This window comes from Falco biarmicus, chromosome 6 (assembly GCF_023638135.1).
Source record: "Falco biarmicus isolate bFalBia1 chromosome 6, bFalBia1.pri, whole genome shotgun sequence".
Lineage (NCBI taxonomy): Eukaryota > Metazoa > Chordata > Aves > Falconiformes > Falconidae > Falco > Falco biarmicus.
The window spans coordinates 76,546,456-76,564,168 of record NC_079293.1 but is presented as its reverse complement, the minus strand read 5'-3'; the positions used below and the strand labels follow the sequence as shown (position 1 = coordinate 76,564,168).

General features: G+C 42.8%; 1 long non-coding RNA gene across 1 annotated transcript in view; it reads left to right on the top strand.

Annotated features, from left to right (window-relative positions):
• Positions 1 to 17,713, top strand: part of LOC130151658 (uncharacterized) — a 63,003-nt gene that overhangs the window by 31,113 nt on the left and 14,177 nt on the right. Inside the window, exons 5-6 of the long non-coding RNA XR_008822661.1 lie at positions 4,066 to 4,514; positions 5,969 to 6,139. This is a non-coding gene — a long non-coding RNA (uncharacterized LOC130151658). The remainder of the gene's footprint in view (positions 1 to 4,065; positions 4,515 to 5,968; positions 6,140 to 17,713) is intronic.

Below are 17,713 nucleotides of genomic sequence, written 5' to 3'. Positions count from 1 at the left end.
GCCAAGAGCAGAACCGAGCAGTTGTGCCTTACATTTCCTTCTCTGTCTCTATGTTGAAAGTGGAAAAGCTTGGTACTCAGCCTAAGTGCTTAAACTCCTGAGGTCCCTGGTAATCCAAGGAGTAAAAGGCAATCAGAATGGATAACTCCTCACAGGTGCTCAGTGGCGTGTAGTTCTTTCCATCCCAACCACATTTGGAACTGAGGTGTGACGACACTCACCATTGCTCCCTGCCCAGCAGCAGAACACCTGCAATTGCTGTAGGCAGTATCTTAATGAAGCCTTTACCTGGGGCAGGCGACAATCCCCATTTTGCAAATATGGTCTATATTTTTGTTCCTGAGCCTCTGCTTTCACATTCAGGTGATTTTTGAACATTTTCCCTGAACTAACCTGGTTTACCAGGTGAGTTATTGATCACACTCCTGTTCCTTAGTTAGCCCTGCACTGATCCTTAAACACATTTTATTAGTAGTGATACTAAATTTATTTCCAGAACTCACTGACAGAAATGCTGAAATGTACCAAACCTTGGAGCCCTCCCTGCAGAGCCTCAGTGGGTCCCCCCATAGAGTGAGAACTCCCCATTAATGACCTTTCTGATGCTGTCAGTCAGCCCTCTCTTTATGCTCTACTGATATTGCATTGTCCTAATCTTAAATCAGGATTTCAGTCCTGTGCCCTCAGGAACACACACGTTCTAGCTCTGCTTTGGCATTGATTTATTTCTGTCTACTCCCAATTCCCCTCTCTGCCTCTATTGCCTTAAAGGTCTTGCTGTTTTTACCCAAAGTCAATATTCTCCTGTCCTTTCCCACAATGATGACATACACAGTGATGAAGCTGGATCTTACTCACACTCACACCCCTTTATAATGTGCAAGCTTTGACACTGATGCCTGCAGGAAGGCGAGTTGATACTACTGGAAAAGCAAAAAGAGGCTATAGTGCAAATGCGCATCAGGTCTTAGAGGTTTTTTTGCCTCAGGTTGTATTACAGTCAAGTGAGTCAGAGATGTGGGAACTGCTAACTTCTTTCACTGGGGAGCATTGTTAGTGACCTGCACAAGAAGCCAGAAAACTGTTATTGCTTGAAATGTAAAATTAAAGAAAAAAAAAACCTGCTCTCTTTCTCATTTCCCTGAACTGGACCACATGCTTCCCTGGAGGAAAATCATTGCTGAAATATGTTGACTGCAAAAATTTCTGTTAATCTGAATATTCCTCTCTTGCTCTGAGCTGCAGGATGCAGGCAGAAACCTGTACCATCTGTTCTGGAGTGATCTGTGCAAGCTGCAAGCATGACCCTGCTGGAGATGATGGATGGCCTAGTACCCTGCCCTTAACTTCTGTGGGATTGCACTGGTAGGATGGGTTGCACTGGAGAGTACAAAATGGTGCCCAAGATTGCATGGTCAGCTGTGCACTGCCAGTGGGGTCACACTGACTGCGACCCTGCAGTAGCACCACTTCCACTGGTGGGATGTGACCACAACACTAACAGCCTACTTGTGAGCTTTGGGAACTCTCATTGATGTTGAGCATGTCATGGCCTGATGAGCCTTCTCATTACCAGACTTGTGCCAGATCCACTTGAAGATTTTTTCTTCAAGTGCAATATGCCAAAGGCGATCTCACAAAGTGTTAACTCTTGTTTTGGCATTCATCCCTGAAGGGTTAAGCATCCCTGAAAGAGCAACCCTTTCCTTTTTCCTCTCATTCCTTATTGCATAGAGTGCTCTGATATATTTTCCTTCTCCTACTCTCTCTCTCTCACCATATGTTAAAGATTTTTAGGAACGTACCTTTTCTGCAGCATCTTTAGCTTTTAGACTTTAATGCAGTCCTGATGCATTTACCATAAATCCCTGGAAATATGGCAAATCCAGGTCAAAACTTCTTGGAAGCAAGAACTCACTGGAAGCAAGTTCTACATATGTGTACAGTCTTCCTTGTCTGGGCACAAGAGTTGCGCGATTAACTGGATGAAGAGAAAATTTCTCTATACCCAATGTCAGCAGAATTTTTGATTGAAGATATTTTTACACTAACAAGCCCTCGGTGTCTACTGTATTCAGCATAAGGGAGAATCATGGCAAGGAGCAGAATGGAAGAAATGTGCTAATTTGAAAAATCTGGACATTTTTATCTATGGGAAGAAAAAGATTTCTATGAAGGCTATTGGAAAAATAGTGAACTTGTTTGTGAATATATTTGTTTATATGAAAGTCTTTATCTGCTTTCCACTGGTTCCATCATCAGGCAAATGTTTTTCAGCAACTTCCCCTATACAAAGTTTTCTTTTTAAATCTCTCATTTCCCCTTTACACAGCTCTACCCTCTGGCTCTGAAATCCAGTTCTATGCTTTACCTGCTCTTCATTTTATAAAATAGTCCTTTTTCTCAAGAAATTATTCAGCTCTGGGGGAGAGACTGAAGGTTTCTTAACTGTCTTTATACCAACCAGGCAGTCTGCTGAATAATAACATTCAGTAGCCACAAAATTTAGTTGCTTTTTCCGCTGTGCCCTGTGGAATGATTGGTGCATATTGTGGTCCCAGCACAGGAGAAATGCTAACACAAAGTAAGTAAAGAAGTCATGTAAGTTATCAGCTGAAATCCCAAACCTTGTGAATCCCAGTGTTGTGACTGAGGGTGGGACCTACCCTTGTGGTGGACCTGGCTATGCTGCATGCTGTGGGAATGTGTCCTGCAAAGATTGCTAGTAATGAGAGGTGCTGGCAGAGCGAGACCTTCTTTTTTTTTGCCAAGTTTTGGTCCAGGACTGTGTCCAGGGAGCCCTGTTGTCCTGTTAATCTAGAGCAGAGGAAGAAAGGCAGAACTGGCTGGTGACGAAGTGCATTCACTTCACTTCTTTCTATGCACAATTTCCAGTTCTTTTGTACTCTTCCAAGTCTGTCTTGAAGGCATGCCTTAGTCCAGACAAACAGGAATAAACACAGATTTCTGCTATGAGATAATGAGGTTTTCTTTTTTGTTCTCTGTTCTTTTCCTAGAATCCCTTGTGTTTTATCAGCCTTTTCGATGACTGTTGAGGACTGCGTTAGTCTTCAGAGAACTATCCACAAAACCCAGTATCTCTGTGAACAGTCATAGCTAATTAAGAGTATTGTAACATATGTGTAATTAGGTTATTTTTATCCCATATTCATTACTTTGCATCTATCAACACTGAATTTCTTTCAGTGCCATGAGATCTCATAAACAATGACTATCACTCAGTGTCATGAGATCCTAATATCATCTGTAAACTCTGTTATTTCGTGAGTCGCTGTTTCCCAGATATGAATATGTTGAACAACACTCATCTGCGTGGAACTTCGTGTGACCTCCATCTATTACGTAAATTGACTCTTAGTTCTGTATCTTTTTAGCCAGTTATTAAGTGGGAGAAATGAGATCTCAGTTTCTTTTTAAGCCTTTTGTAATCTAAGCACATTGCATTAACCAGTATTTATTATATTGTTTCCTTCAAAATGCTCTACAAGATGTGAACTCTGAATTCCTTTTGTGTATCAGGGTTCAGCCCCATGACTGGGAAATTATGAGAAGAATCAAAGTATTAGAAAGAAGTCCCATGTTTCTTAACATACCTCTCTTACTCATGCCTTTGGAGTCAGTGCAAGCATCTCCTTACCAAGTAGGCTAGGGCATCGCAGCCACACATCCTCTAAAATGAAGACTTGTGAAGACTTGTAATAAAAATAGTCAGTACCTCAATACACTGGCCTGATTTTGATTTTTCAGCAAAAAAAAACCTATGGGCAGAGAATGAACAAATAAAACATGAGGTGGGTCTTGGGTGTTATTTCAGCAAGATCCTCAAGCAGATGTCAGGCTGTATCCTGGCTAGACTCCCCTGTTATAAAGTAGCCTCTTGTTAGCACAGCACTAAGAGTAATTGCACAGACAAACCTAAGGCATGGAGCAGCCATGCGTAAATTATTTCTTTTAATATGTCAATGGAATTCCTAAAGGAAAGCTGGCTTTTTTTTTTTTTTTTTTTAATAATTTTATTTCATCTTGTTTCTCATTTATTTCTAGGAACTCTGGTTATGCAACAGACTGGTGTGGAGTGGAGAGGGAGTCTCTTATCCTCAGCCCAGACTAATCCAAGTGCTGTGCTCTTCCTCTTTGCAGAAACACTAGAGGAGTTTCTATTCTCTTTTGTGCAGTCAGTGAATTCTCTGCGGGGATCTCCATCTATCTGGCAGGTCACATTACAGCTCTGCTTTTGTAACTGATCTGTCCATGGGTTTCTACAGAAGAAGTGTTATTGATGAATTACTGCACATGGCGCTGAGAGTTATGTTGCAGAGTTGTTACTTTTCAGCTGGGGAGCTTTTCTGAGAACTTTCCATGATGTGCTGGACGGCTAAAGAGTTTTGGACAATATGTAGCATACAGCTGCCATAACTCATGACCGATAAACAGAGAGAGCAAAACGGACAGAAAAGTTGAAGATCAAAGATGCCAGCAGGACACGCATATCTGTGAGTAGTGATGAATTTTACTACATTAGAGAAAGCTGGCTGACTTCAAAAGATGCTAGACCTCCTGGCAAGGCATAGAAATAAGCCCCCAAAGTCAGCATGTTATGACAATTGCAGTTTCCCTCAATGTGAGACAGCACTGATTGCGCTGCCAAATGCCAGCTAAACAGATTTATTTTCTCCAAGACCTTTTTTGCTTTCCATTGAAGCCTTCTCTGTACTTTCCTATGAGGTGTAGTTACGAGCAGAATTGGTAGCATCGCCCTAGAATAGGTCCATATTACAGCTGGGCAGAAAATAATTCTGCTGTTCTGTTACAATATTTGACATACTGCAGTACAGCCCCCGAGCACACAGATACAAACACCCAAGATTTAAAAAAAAAAAACAAAAACAACCAAACCCTGAGAAACTAAAACTCATACTTTAAAGTTTGCACCAACTGAAACATTTGATGTCACTAATTCTGAAACATTGAATTTTAGCAGTTTTCAATTATTTTTTAACTTCACTTAGTCTAGTTTTCTCAAAACAATAACCTTGATTTTTATTTTTATGTCACAATATAGCATTTCAGTAATTTCTTTTTTCAACATATGATGAGTCTGGAGATTAAGTGAAACCAATGTTTTTCTGTAGTGTTTTGGTTACTAGGAATTGTGTTTTTCCTATGAAAAATGGTTTAAAAATTTCCAACCAACTAGTATTTATGCTAAAATGATTCACTTCAATGACTTCACAGACTGTGGAGTCTTAAAGCAAGACAACACCAACAGGAGTTCAACACTGTGTATAAGAGCTGGGTGGTGAAATGAAGTTACAGTGTCCAGAGCCATTCTTATTCAATATATTCATACAAGACCTCTTAAAAAAGGATCTTCAATAAGATGATCACTAGCTTTTCAGAAGATGGCAGAAAGAAGAGACCATCATCCATGGAGACATGACTGGATCCAGTTTTTGGGATACTGCTTGTCTCCCGTCCTCTGGAGGTATCATGTGGGGGGTGATGAGAACAGAGGCCTGTTTATCAAAATGGGAAGGGAGGAAGGTTTCCCACCCCACTGAAATGGTTTAGAAGGTATGTTAACCCAAGCCAGAAGAGTAACAAATCTTGGCTCTGATTCCCACCTTCCATAAACTGCAAGGGTGGATATTCGATTTTGAGCTTGGATTCAGCCAGTTTAGAGAGCAATTATCCATCCATGTTCTGTAATTCAGTTATGAACTGGTCTCCAAACTCTTCTCGCTCCAAGGTCTGAGTTTCTGTTTATTTGGGTTACAAAGCCCGTTTCTGCTGTTGCTGTCTTGCCCTTGCCTCACACTGCAAGCACCCACGAAGCCTGAAGATCCTGGGAAACGGGGGTTGAGCCAATATCTTCTTTGTTTAAGATGGGAAGGGTGTAAGCGGGTGATCCATTAATACAGCATTTATTAATACTTCTCACACACAGGAACCAAAAATTGCAAGGCTTGCTTTGAAGCCAGGACTCTCTCCTGTGCACTGAAATGAGTTTCCAGCAAGGTGCAGGTGCATGCCATATGAGCAGGAGGAACCCTGGGACCACAAGCCAGCAACCTGATGACCGCTGTGTGCTCAGTGCCCGGAGTAGATTCATATCAAGGTGACACTTCCCTGGCTCAGCTATCCCCTTGTCACTTACTGAAGAGCTGTAGATATTTTACTCTTGCAGGCTCCTTTTCTTGCTTTTTAGTGCCTGATAGATGTTGTTCCTAAACACTTTTGCAGGTGATTACTGTGGGGAATTAGTAGGCTTCTTATTCACACCTTTCTGTCCAGCCCTTCATGACTTGCTTAAGTCGTTAAGGCAGAGGAAACAAGGGATCTCACAGAGCATGCGGAGGCCCTGGCCAGCCCCAGAGGGGCTTTTCAATGGTTTAATTTAATGATCACTGTGGGAAATGCTTGTGTAGATGTCAAGCATTTTGATTCCCCTCCCATCCTTTCTCCTGTTAATAGGTGGTTGTGCCACTGAGACGTTTCTTCAGAAGACCATTAATGTGAAGTATGAGTGTTGTTGCCTGTTGACATGCCGGCTAACAGGGATGAGACATCAGACTTAGGTTCCCAGAAGGGGTGCCTAAATATTTGTGGTTTTCAAGCATTATAAATTTTGCTTTCTAGTGCAGGTGAGGTTCGAACCCCTATCTGCAAACACCTGTGTCCCAAGTGTCCCTTTTCAGTAGTGGGGAAACTGGTAAAGGAAAATGCAGATGTGAAAGAGGCCCCGAAGCCTTCAGGTGTGTCAAGCTTTAACCAGTTTCTCCACACCTCCCCGAAGTGGATATATGGAGTCAAGATAGGAATGAAGGAACAAAGCTTTCTGGCTAAATGACATGGGTTCAGTGACACTGCTTTAGGGCAAAACATCAAACTCTTAGGCAATGTCTACACTACAGAATTGCACATTCCAAAGGAGCATTCCCAGGTGCTTTAATTTGGTTTTGATCCTCAGGCCAGTTCCTTGCACGCTTTTGGCCTCGATTCACTAGCATCCCTCCAAACCATTTCCAGGCACAGTTCGGCAACCGGCATGGCCAGGGACCATTCCCAGTTGGCAGCTTGGATATAGCTGCTCTGTTCTGGAAAGCCTGAGAGTTTAATGAATAGATGCAGGCATTTCTGTGCCAGTTGGCCTCCAGGCTAGAGAATGGCCCTGGCCATGTTTAATTTTCTAAAACAGACATAGCCTCCGATCTCCTTCTTATCTCTGCCATTGACTTCCTGGGTAGTGAGGGCTCAGCTGTTTACCTATAAAAATGACTTTGTGAAAATGGAGCATGCATGAAAGAATGGTTTCAGAGACTATTTATTATGAATATGGTTCTTTTTAACTTAACAAGTCATTCACAAACTGATCTTGGCTTCCTTGGATTGAGTTAGTGTTCAGAGACATTCACTGATCATTTACAGCAAGAAACATTCAGTCTCTGGTTTGTTTTCTTTGCTTCCTTTTTGCAGCATGGGACCAGCCAACTGAGAGATCTGCTTTTGTTTTCCCTTTCCTTGATTTGATGATTGAAGCTTTTCAAACAGAACTACAACAGACAGCAAATAGCCACGATGAATTTCTAGATAAATAAACACTCGGGCTGAGGTTATTTTGGAAGAGCGGCAGTCTCAGTGCTTCCAAATGGCAAATAATAGAGTGAACAGAGCCCAGGCATTTTCTTCTGGAGCTGGAGTGCTTCTGCTAGCCATCCTGTTAACCTGTGCTGCTCTGCTTTGTGGCTTTGTTCAGTGCCTCTGAAGTACTGTGAAAGGCACAGCTAGGGCTGCTTAAGAGTCAGTCCAGGTCCCCACTGAGAAGAAGGGGACTCTTCCCATTGCCGCACTGCCCAGAAGTGGGGTGAGGATTGCTCCTGGCCTGCATGCTCATGGGGTGAGGGTTCAGGGGTGTCAGCCCCTTGCAGGGAGGTCCACGTGAGATGACCACTCAGCCTTTCCCTGGTGGGATGGCTCAGGAGACGTGCCGGAGGCAGGCTTGCATGGCCTAAGCATAGCTTTTGGCTCCATCATTTGCTCATCTGTGGCTTTGCCTTCACTCACTTGTTTCCTTAGATGAGTTCCTCTGCCTGCTTATTTGTTTTAGGAAAATTATCGTTCTTGTGTTTCGGTCTGTGTCGCTTCCTCTGGGCCTGTTTTGCTATTGCACAGAGGGATGTCTCTAATGAAGTGGACAGAAGGAGGAGGACTCAGGGCTTATTTTTATCCTATACATAGGAAGTTGGCCAGAACAGGGAAAAACAGAGCAGAAAGTCCTCAGAGCATTTCCACCCCTCAAGCCTGGAGACAGCAGTCCCCACAGACTTTGCTCAAATGTTCCACCCCTGTCCGGGGATGCTGCCGAGGAGAACTTTCTCCTCAGTTTTGCTTGTTTGTTTTTGAAAGGAAAAGTGTGCGTTGCTTCCTGCCACAGGGATGGGGCTTGCTGCCCTGCTGTTGCTGTGATCCAAGTTTCTTTTATTAATGAATTAAACCTCAGGCCTCCAGACTAACTGAAAGAAAAAAAAGAGAAAAAAAAAAAAAAGAAGAGGGAATTTGTATATATGTATTGGTAGTGTGACAGCACCTAGAGGCCCTGATGGAGCTGGCGGTTGCATCACACATTTCTAAAGAGAGGCAAGAGCTGGTCTGAGGAGGGGTCTGAGCAGACGGGCTCAGGATAGCAATACAGGGCAGAAATACAGAAAAACATAATAGTTATGCAGCTCCCACAGAGAAGAGAAAGGAACAGGATGAAGCCATGTGGTTTTTGGTTCAATGGGAGGCTCATTACGCCATGCTGTTGCCCTAGAAATTTTGGGGAAACTAAGGCATTTGTTTCATGACTAGATGTTTACCTTGCGTTCACATTTTCTTTCTCCCATTAAATCTCCTTGCCCGAAGGACTGCAGGCCATCTTTTTGCTTTTTTCTTTTGGAGTGGTGATGGCCAAAGAGACCAGACCAACAGGCCAGACAGCCAGGGCTATCCCACGCAGCTTCCCCAGCACAGGCTGGCATCTCCACTGACCATCTTCCTCCACTGCCGCTGGTCCTGTAGCACAGCTGGGCTTCAAAAGGGGATGCTCCTCTCCCATGTGCTTCAAAGAGAATCCAGGAGTCGTAGAACAATTACTCCCACTCACAAGGCGAGGGGAAATCCTCTTCTAACAGGGGATCATCCTGTTAAGATGAGGGTGTCTGGCGATTTATGACTTGCTGCTTTAAACTCTCTTCCCCTACCAAAGAAACACAGCAGACAGCAAAGCTGGAGGCAGATATGAGAGAGAGCTGATGCTGGCAGCACTTGAAATATAGTGGGAGAGATGGGAAAACCCTTTCTTGCTGCCCTCATTACCATAATAATTTAAAATAGTTATAATCTTATCAGAGGTCGCCACATAAGGGATGTGCAGGCTGGAAATCAAAGCTTTAATAAATAGATATTTTAAGACCAAAAAACACCACCAGCTAATTTTGTCTGGCTTCTTGTGTAATTGATACCAGAGGTAGACCTTTTCAACTGAAAAAAAGGTGGGTTTAATGGGAAGGTGTTGTTAATGTGATATTTTTTTGGTAATAATTTTAACAGGAAAACTTCTGAGTGGTTTATTGCAAAATCCAACTTATTTTCACTTGATTGGCTTCCATTTTCATTTTCTACTCTAAGTGTCTTCTAAATCCCAAAGACTGCATGCTCTGTAGGGCTTTCTTCCATCTTCTTTTTATTTTTTTCTAATTTTGACTCCAACTTTAATATTGTCAGCCTGGGGCAAAGAAAATTTTGTATTTTGACACTATGGAACTCTTGCAACCTACATTAAATACTGCAAAAATTACTATCTCTGCCATCAGTTTTCTTATTGTCTCTGACATTTTTATAGATATCCCAGCTCATTTCATTTGTTAGCCTTGGCCTGGGTCTTAGATGTGATTGTACCTCTCAATCTCAAGAATATCTTGCCATCTTAATGTCTGGTGTGGCAGTTAGACAGGTTCTTCTCCCAGGAATTAAGAGAAAGCAGAGTTTCAGCAGAAGGTCCTCTGTCACACATTGAAGTTGAATGTCAGGCCATTTTGCATTGAGATCTAGAAATAGGAAAGCGAGATTAATTTATACCAGGTTTTAAGTGGAGAAATGCCATCTCAGGACCTAAAGAGAAGCAGAAGGCAAAGACAGCTGAAAGAGACAGACTTTGATGTGGGCAGTGCAGTGTGGGGCAGCCCTGGGGGAAGAGTCATAATCAGGACAGATCATCCAAATTGCTACCATGCCTCTTCTCCACATGGAGCGACTCATCCAAACGTGAGGTAGTCCGTGTCCAAATTAGGTCACTCCATACCCATTCATGTTCTAAGTATTTCTAAGAAAGCATTACAGCCTGTGAAAGCTCAAGCACACCCAGAATAGCTTTTGAGTATAGAGAAGGTCATGGTTTTAATCCAGACTGAGTCCATCAGCCTCAGAGGATTTTACACCAGCATCACCAAGATTTGAATTTGCACTGGGATGTTTAGCACAGGTCATTAGCAGGACAGATTTCTTGATGGTAAAGTGAGAGAGCATGACTGTGAATTATAAAGCCACATCCTTACTGGCGGCTATAAATTTGGATAAACCTCCCCCCAGTGCTCTGGATTCTCACATGCTGTCTCTTCAGGCTGTTTCCCTCTCACTTGTGAAATATATTACAGTAGCCAAATAACCAGGGGATGAATGACCTCAATAAATTCACTTGTTCTGCTCTAAGAGAAGATACCATGCTGTGGAGAACAGAGTGAGAATGTATTTTTCTCCCCAAAGTTGCAATTATTCCCATTGTGTGTCAATTTTATTGGCAGGTGTTTTTTTTCTTCCTTTGGTTGGCCCCAATTTGAATTTTTCCATTCTGCTTCCCACTGCAAATGCCTTTTCCAATTAGTGTATTTTTGGTCATACCAATGAAATCTGTATGGGGGAAGAGAGTAAAGCAGGGCAGGTCCTCATCTAATGTGTATTTGCCTTGCTCAACACATTTTGAGATGGGTCTCTGCTGCTCTGCCCAGCTCAGAATCCATGCAGCAGTGCTGCAAACACTGAACATAACCCTACCATAATTTTTGTAGACAGACTTGCTCAGCTGGTTATGCATAGGAGAAATCCTCCTCCAGGTTATTAGAGGAAGGGCTGAATTTCATTGTTTTTCTTTTCTGCAGCATGTACTTATAGATGTACCCCTCCAATGCGATAAAATTAAATATTTATTTCAGGGGAGCAGAGCAAAATTTTTATATACATACAAAATCAGCCCATCTTCATCTAAAATTCAACAGAAGTACAGGCCACGCCTTTCATTTTACTAGTAACTTGGCTCAGGGCTTTAAGCAAAGAGCCTAGGGGCAGTAGCATCTGAGAGGCTTCCAGCATCAGCAAAAGAAGTTCAAACCTCCCTGGGCAAAATGTCCTAAGCTCCCTGGGGAAGCCTCAGAATGGCAGTAAAGGCATGAAACACCTGAGAAAAACCCTACCCCAAATCTCTAAGAGTGTGTTTTTTACAAAACCTTGTCAATATTAATGTAGCTTCTCTTCCAACTGAGAACAAACAGAAAGGACTAAAGCTTTGTTTCAGCATCCATCCAGACAGCTTTCTGAAGCAACAGATGCACGAACCCGATACTGGCTGAGAACAGAGGAGATGCCAAGAAGGAGACAATACAAAAAAAAAATCACAAAAACCCTCACCTGATAACCAAAAGAAAATTCATTAATTTTATAATCAGCTCCTAGGCAGCCTAAAAACCCCATGAGCAGCATCTTCAAGAAGTCAGCATAGCTCTGTTTCTATGCCAGGCAAATTACCACCATTCCTGGAAGTGACTCTTGCTTCACCCAGTTATAACCAAGTGAAACATGGCCATCTGGTCTGAACTACTCATGGAATCTTCCCCTGCAGCAGCTGGAGTAAAACTAATGCTTGTTGGGGGATCATCTCACACCATGATGCTCCGAGTGGTGTAAGTGCTAAAATGTCACAATGAAGAACCAATACCATAGGACCTGGAAACATTCAAGGACAGGTTGGATGGGGCTCTGAGCAACCTGATTTCGTTGAAGATGCCCCTGTTCGTTGTAGTGGGGGGTGGACTAGATGACCTTTAAAGGTCCCTTCCAACTCAAACTATTCTATGATTCTATGATGTTGGACATCTGAGAGTAATTTGTGGCTTGAAAAAGGACTCACTGATGAATTTGATCCCACCGTTGCGTACTGGAGGAACACCCATGCTGTTTGCCTTTTCCCCAGCCAGTTATCTGGATTATGCAGCAGCTCCCATGCCAGCCCAAGACCGTTGGTCACAGCTTGACAACCATCCAAGGGGCTTGAGAAACAGCTTGACCATTGCAGCTCAGACCAGACAGGGACAATAAGTCTTCATTTTATGCACGCTGCTTTTGTGTGAGAGCAAAGCACAAGAAAAGGCTCCTGCCTAACAACCCTGAGCAGAATAATTTCTCTACGACTCAGCACCAACAGTGGGCAATGTTGCAGTAGTGGCAAGTTCTTCCCTTTTGCTTATCTTGAAGGTCAGAGATAGAGATAGAGAGAAACTACAAGTGAATGGCACAACAGTCCCCCACAGTTATTTCCTCTAGGCTGAAGAACAAATGTGGAAGGTCTGATCCAAGAAAGTAAGAACCTATCAGCAGGTACTACAGCTTCCATGAAGCTGCGCCTCATTTCAGGTGGTGTTGCAGCTGTCCCTGAGCAGGGCCGTGGTGGTGGCTGCAATAGCATGGCCCTTAGTTCTCAGAGGCAGAAATCCACTGAGAGGTCTTCACGCTACAGCAAGACATTCAGTCTGCAACTACAGTTGCCCATGATTATTCTAATTGCTGGTAGGCTTTTAGCTATTCTTACACAATTTTCATTTCCCATCCCGTATTCTTGATATAATCTATCTTAGTTTTCCCTCTCTCATCACATATAGGGTGAGCTACTCTTGCCAACACCTACATGAGCCTCCAACTTGCTTTCTTCCCCCTCTCCTCACTGACCTTGTCTACATCTGAATTGTGGTCACAAATGAAAGGATGATTTAAAAAATGCTCTGTTTGAAAGGCCAAAGGCTAACTGGGAATACAGACACCTGTGTCCTGTCTCTGTTGGTGTGAAAAAGGAGAGAAAAGGTCACTCATGTGGGAGTCCCGTAAGAGTTGTTTTACCTCGCACTGTCACTGTGAAAAGAGAGTGGTGGCTTTGCTTTATCTTCTCTTTTATGACATCTGAAGGTTGGGAGAAAGCAGGATACAATGGTAATAGAAAGCTAAAGTGATTGCTTTAAAGCCAAATCCTTTCATAATGCCCTTAAAATCTCAGTGACTGCAAAGTTTTCAGGAAAGAGTAATATCTTCTGTTGGCCAATTTCAGTTGATAAAGCTGCGGGGAGGGAGAAATAGAGCTTTGGAGCATGTGAGCACTTCTTCGAATCTCTGTAGACTTTGAAATGTCATTGTTTCCTGATTTACCTCACGAAACATAAACTTTACTAAACAGGGTACATTAACGACAAGGTGTGCAAATGTGCCTTTTCAACTCAGGAACAGAGTTGCTTCTGTTCCAGACAGAGCTACCTCTTTGGACCTAGGATGACAAATAAGTCAAGTTTAAACATACGTAGTTGTTTGTAGGCCCCAAGACACTTTATGGCAAATTCGTTCCAGCTACTTTTCTCAATGTCCCCATACAAATAAGACCTAAGCATCAAGGCCAGGAACAAGAGAGGAGACAGTTACGTACAGTCTGAGGATATGCAGCCACAGTGGCTTTTATATATACATAGACACATGTACGTATGTATGTATATATATATAAATTAGGAACCCTGAAACTTAAATCCATATGCAGGAAAGTACGCAAACAGACAGAAAGCTGAAGGCATTTTGGAAGAAAAAGATACTGCTGCTTGCCAGTGTGAATGCAAACTGCATATAGGTTTAGTATCTTACGCTTTGGGGGTTTGAGATTTTCAGCTGGGTAGTTTTCATCTAAATAGAAGGCAGGTGTTTTTCAAAAGGCTTTTTCTTTTAATGCATCCAAGTATTTTTCCAATAGAAAAGGGTTGGCTTTTGAAGCAGAATGGAAATTTTTAATTTGATCTGAAATTTTGTTTATTTTAGGAAAAAAAAAGTGAAAATCAACCCTGGAAACATTCTCACTAAAAATGCTGGCTTTAGATCAAAAAAAAAACCAACAACCTCTTTTGAGCTCTTTTTAAATGAAATATTTCCCTTTAAAACTTCAGTTTTTAAAATACTATGCTTATTTTTCTTCAAGTTTTTAATTGGGAAGGAAGAAGAGACTAGAAGGTGATAAGTAGAATCAACATAAAACCTTTGTGGGGAAAATCAAAAAGTAAGCTTATGTTAAAATGATGATATCGTCAATTCAAAATAATTGCCATATTTTGATTAAACAGTAGAACATATGGCCACATCTGACAGGGCTGGCAATGTTGTGTAGGTGGCTCCAGGGGCTGCACCACACTGGAGAAAAGTTGCACTGTCAATAAAACCAGCCACGGGCTGTTCGCTTCCTATCTTCCTATATGTTAGGCTCATTAATGGAACATCAAATCCACAAATGTGGACATAAAGTCAGCCTATACATTCCTAACTTCAGATACGAGCATCCGACCACTGCTTGGGGCCTGTGTTTGAAAAGCAGGGCCATGTCCTGAGGGCTGTAAATCCATTCTTTTTTGATGGAAAACAAATCTCAGCGGGTTTCTTTCTTTTTTTTTTTCTTTTCTTTCCTTTTTTTTTTTTTTTTTCCCTACAAAAGAGTCTTGTATTCTGCACTGTGAGCCTGAATTGCAGTGGGGTGGGGGAAGCTGCAAATCCAGCTCAAGACTTGAAAGATTTCCACTGTCATTGCTAGAGCTGTGCAGAGTCAGAGCCCCTCAGTGCCAAGAACAAACACATCATCACCACCACATAATGCAAACATGATGCTCTTGTAATCTGCTGCGGGACACTGGGAATCTGCCTCCTGGGAGGAGAAGCAGGCAGGGAAAGCCCTGGAAATCTTTTTTGGTGACTAAAATCATGCTTTATTGCAAAGTACGTAAAGGGCCGTCTCTCCTTTCCAGGCTGACTTCCCACCTGCAGTGCGTTGCTGATTTAATAAGGGCTGAAAGGGATTATCAAGTTGTGAAGTTGTTTGCATCCTACCGGGTTGTAATGAATGAAGGTTTTTGTTCGGCTCAGCCAAACTGAATGCTTCTTGGAGTGATCATAGCTGGGGAAAGGCTGTAAGTGACCAGCATTTTTAGTACATGGTTAATGCTTGAATGTTACATGATGAAATGGTGGGTGCATAAGCTTGTTAGTTTTGTACCGTGCCACTTTCCCTCACTCCTGCCCCAACACTTGCTTCAGGCTAAGTCCCTGCAATGGTTTTTCAGTCTGCTTTGGTAATGCAGCATTCAGTGAAAGAGGAAAAACTTGGGACCTTCAACTCCTGTAATTAATGAGCAACAGGAAAGTTCCCTCGCAGGTCTCTGTGTTCGCCTTCCTCTTCTAACTCTGCCCCAGGTTGCCTCACCCTTGGGGAGTTTGTATCAGTTGCAGTTCTGCTTACAAAACTAATGGCAAGAAAGATGCTCATTCCCTGCCAATTCCCTGCAAGCCAGTCGCATCCCCTGCTGAGCAGGACAAAGAGCGCCACAGGCACGCTGGAGTAAAAGCCTCTTAATCCACCTCATTTTCAACCTAATAAAAGCAGAGCAACTCCACCCAATTAGCAGACACAAAAACCACCTGTCCCTTTGGAGGCAGAGCTGTCTGAGTGACAAGAATTTAAAACTCTCCTCTTCCTTGACCGCATGTTTTTATAAATCTGCCACCTGCGTGAGGAGCAGGACCCGGTCCTCTCCTAGACTGTCTTCTCTCCCTCTCAAAAGGTCAAACCTGCCCTGCTGCAGTCCTCACCTGCCAGTGTGGCTGGGATTTTCTCCCTCTTTTTATCCCAGGAGACTGTAGTTGTTCCTGGTCTCTCATGCTTCCTGTCCACCAGTGGACTTTGTCTTGAGATGCCAACACAATAGCGAGGTGTCCTCTTGGCCATTCTCTACATTGGTGCTGATGCTAACACAGTGGTACAAACATGAGCTTTACCAGATCAGGAGAAGATGCAGAGCTCAGATCTCCTCTTCATCTAGGAGAGACAAGCAAGCGCAAGCTGTCTCAATGGTTCTGCTCTTACTTGAAATTTCCTCTAGAATGTATCATCCACCATTCAGGAGTCCAAAGCAGCTAAAACCAAAAGTCTGATATCTTCCTGAACTTTCCCCCTGCTTCAAGAAAACAAACAACCTCACCATCTGCTCTCTCATAGCTCTGGTTATCTATACGTCTCCCATCTCTTTACTTGTCATAGCTTTCCACAGCCCTCCTCCATCAGCTGTCCTGTTCAGACATTTTTTCATTTCCTTCTCCCACTCCTGCCTCTGAGCACTCCTTCCTTCCTGCAGATAACGTTGAAAAGGGATCTCAGCACACTTAATCAAGCAGGGTGCTTACCCTATCCCACTTTAGTCTCCCAAGTCAGTCAACGAGTCTTTCCATACTGCTTCTACAGTTAATGAAGATAAAACACTCCTCCAGGGGCCGAGGTACCATCCCTAAGCCAAACTCCTTCTCTGAAACCTTCAGAAGGGCCTGACTGTTCCTCGGGAACCCAGGAAGATGTGTTAAGTTGTCTGGCAGACAGGTGACATTAAAGTGGTATGACTATATCACAAAGACATCACTGTCTCCTATTTCAGGTGCTACCTGAGTGCTCATTTCTCCTGTGGTGTTGGAAGAAGTTACAGGAAGAAAAAGCAAGTCAGGAGTTCATGGTGGGTTTGGTGTGGGGTGGTCCACAGTACAGTCCAGGCTCCAGTAGCTGAAAACTTCTGAGATTATCAGATGGAAAAAGTTACTGTTGTGGGTGTTACTTCATTGCTGTGAGAGCTGACCTGATGGTCACTGCATCCCATTCCAGCACCAGCTGCACTGCAAAGTCAGAGGTAACAACTAACATGAACTGAGCTTCCCTTGACATTTATGTGCGCGGAGAGGTCCTGTTGTAGAGTCAACTGGTTTCTTAGCAGCCTGTTCTCCCCTCCCCCAGACTTTATTCCTGACTCATGTTTACCAGCTGGAGAAAGCATGACAAAATAGTGAAGAAAAAAAAAAAAAAAAAAAAAAGACCTGCTTTGAGCATTAAACTTCATTGCTGAAAGACTAGAGACTACTGTATGGCCTGCCAAGGCTTTAATTGTCAACTTATGTAAGAAAGACTCTTATTTAGTCCCTGTTTGCATTCATCAGGGGGTTCATAAAACAATTATAAGAATCTGGTGATAATCTTCTTTTAGCCTTTATACTCCAGTCAGCCCAAAATATCAACCCAGTAGATGATTGCTTCTATGTGAGGTCACTGAACCACTGACTGGCTCTCTGACTCTTTGACTTTATTATTATTATTAATTGGTTTTATTAGTTACCACTACTACAGGGCATGTGAGTCATTCACCCTGTCCACAGTCCTGAATAGCTTCATTGTATTATCCTGATCAAAGTTGGTCCTTTCTGTTTCCCTTTCATGTGATCTTCAAAGTCATCTTTGGGTGGACTGAAAAATAAAAATCTCAAAGGCAGTTTTAGG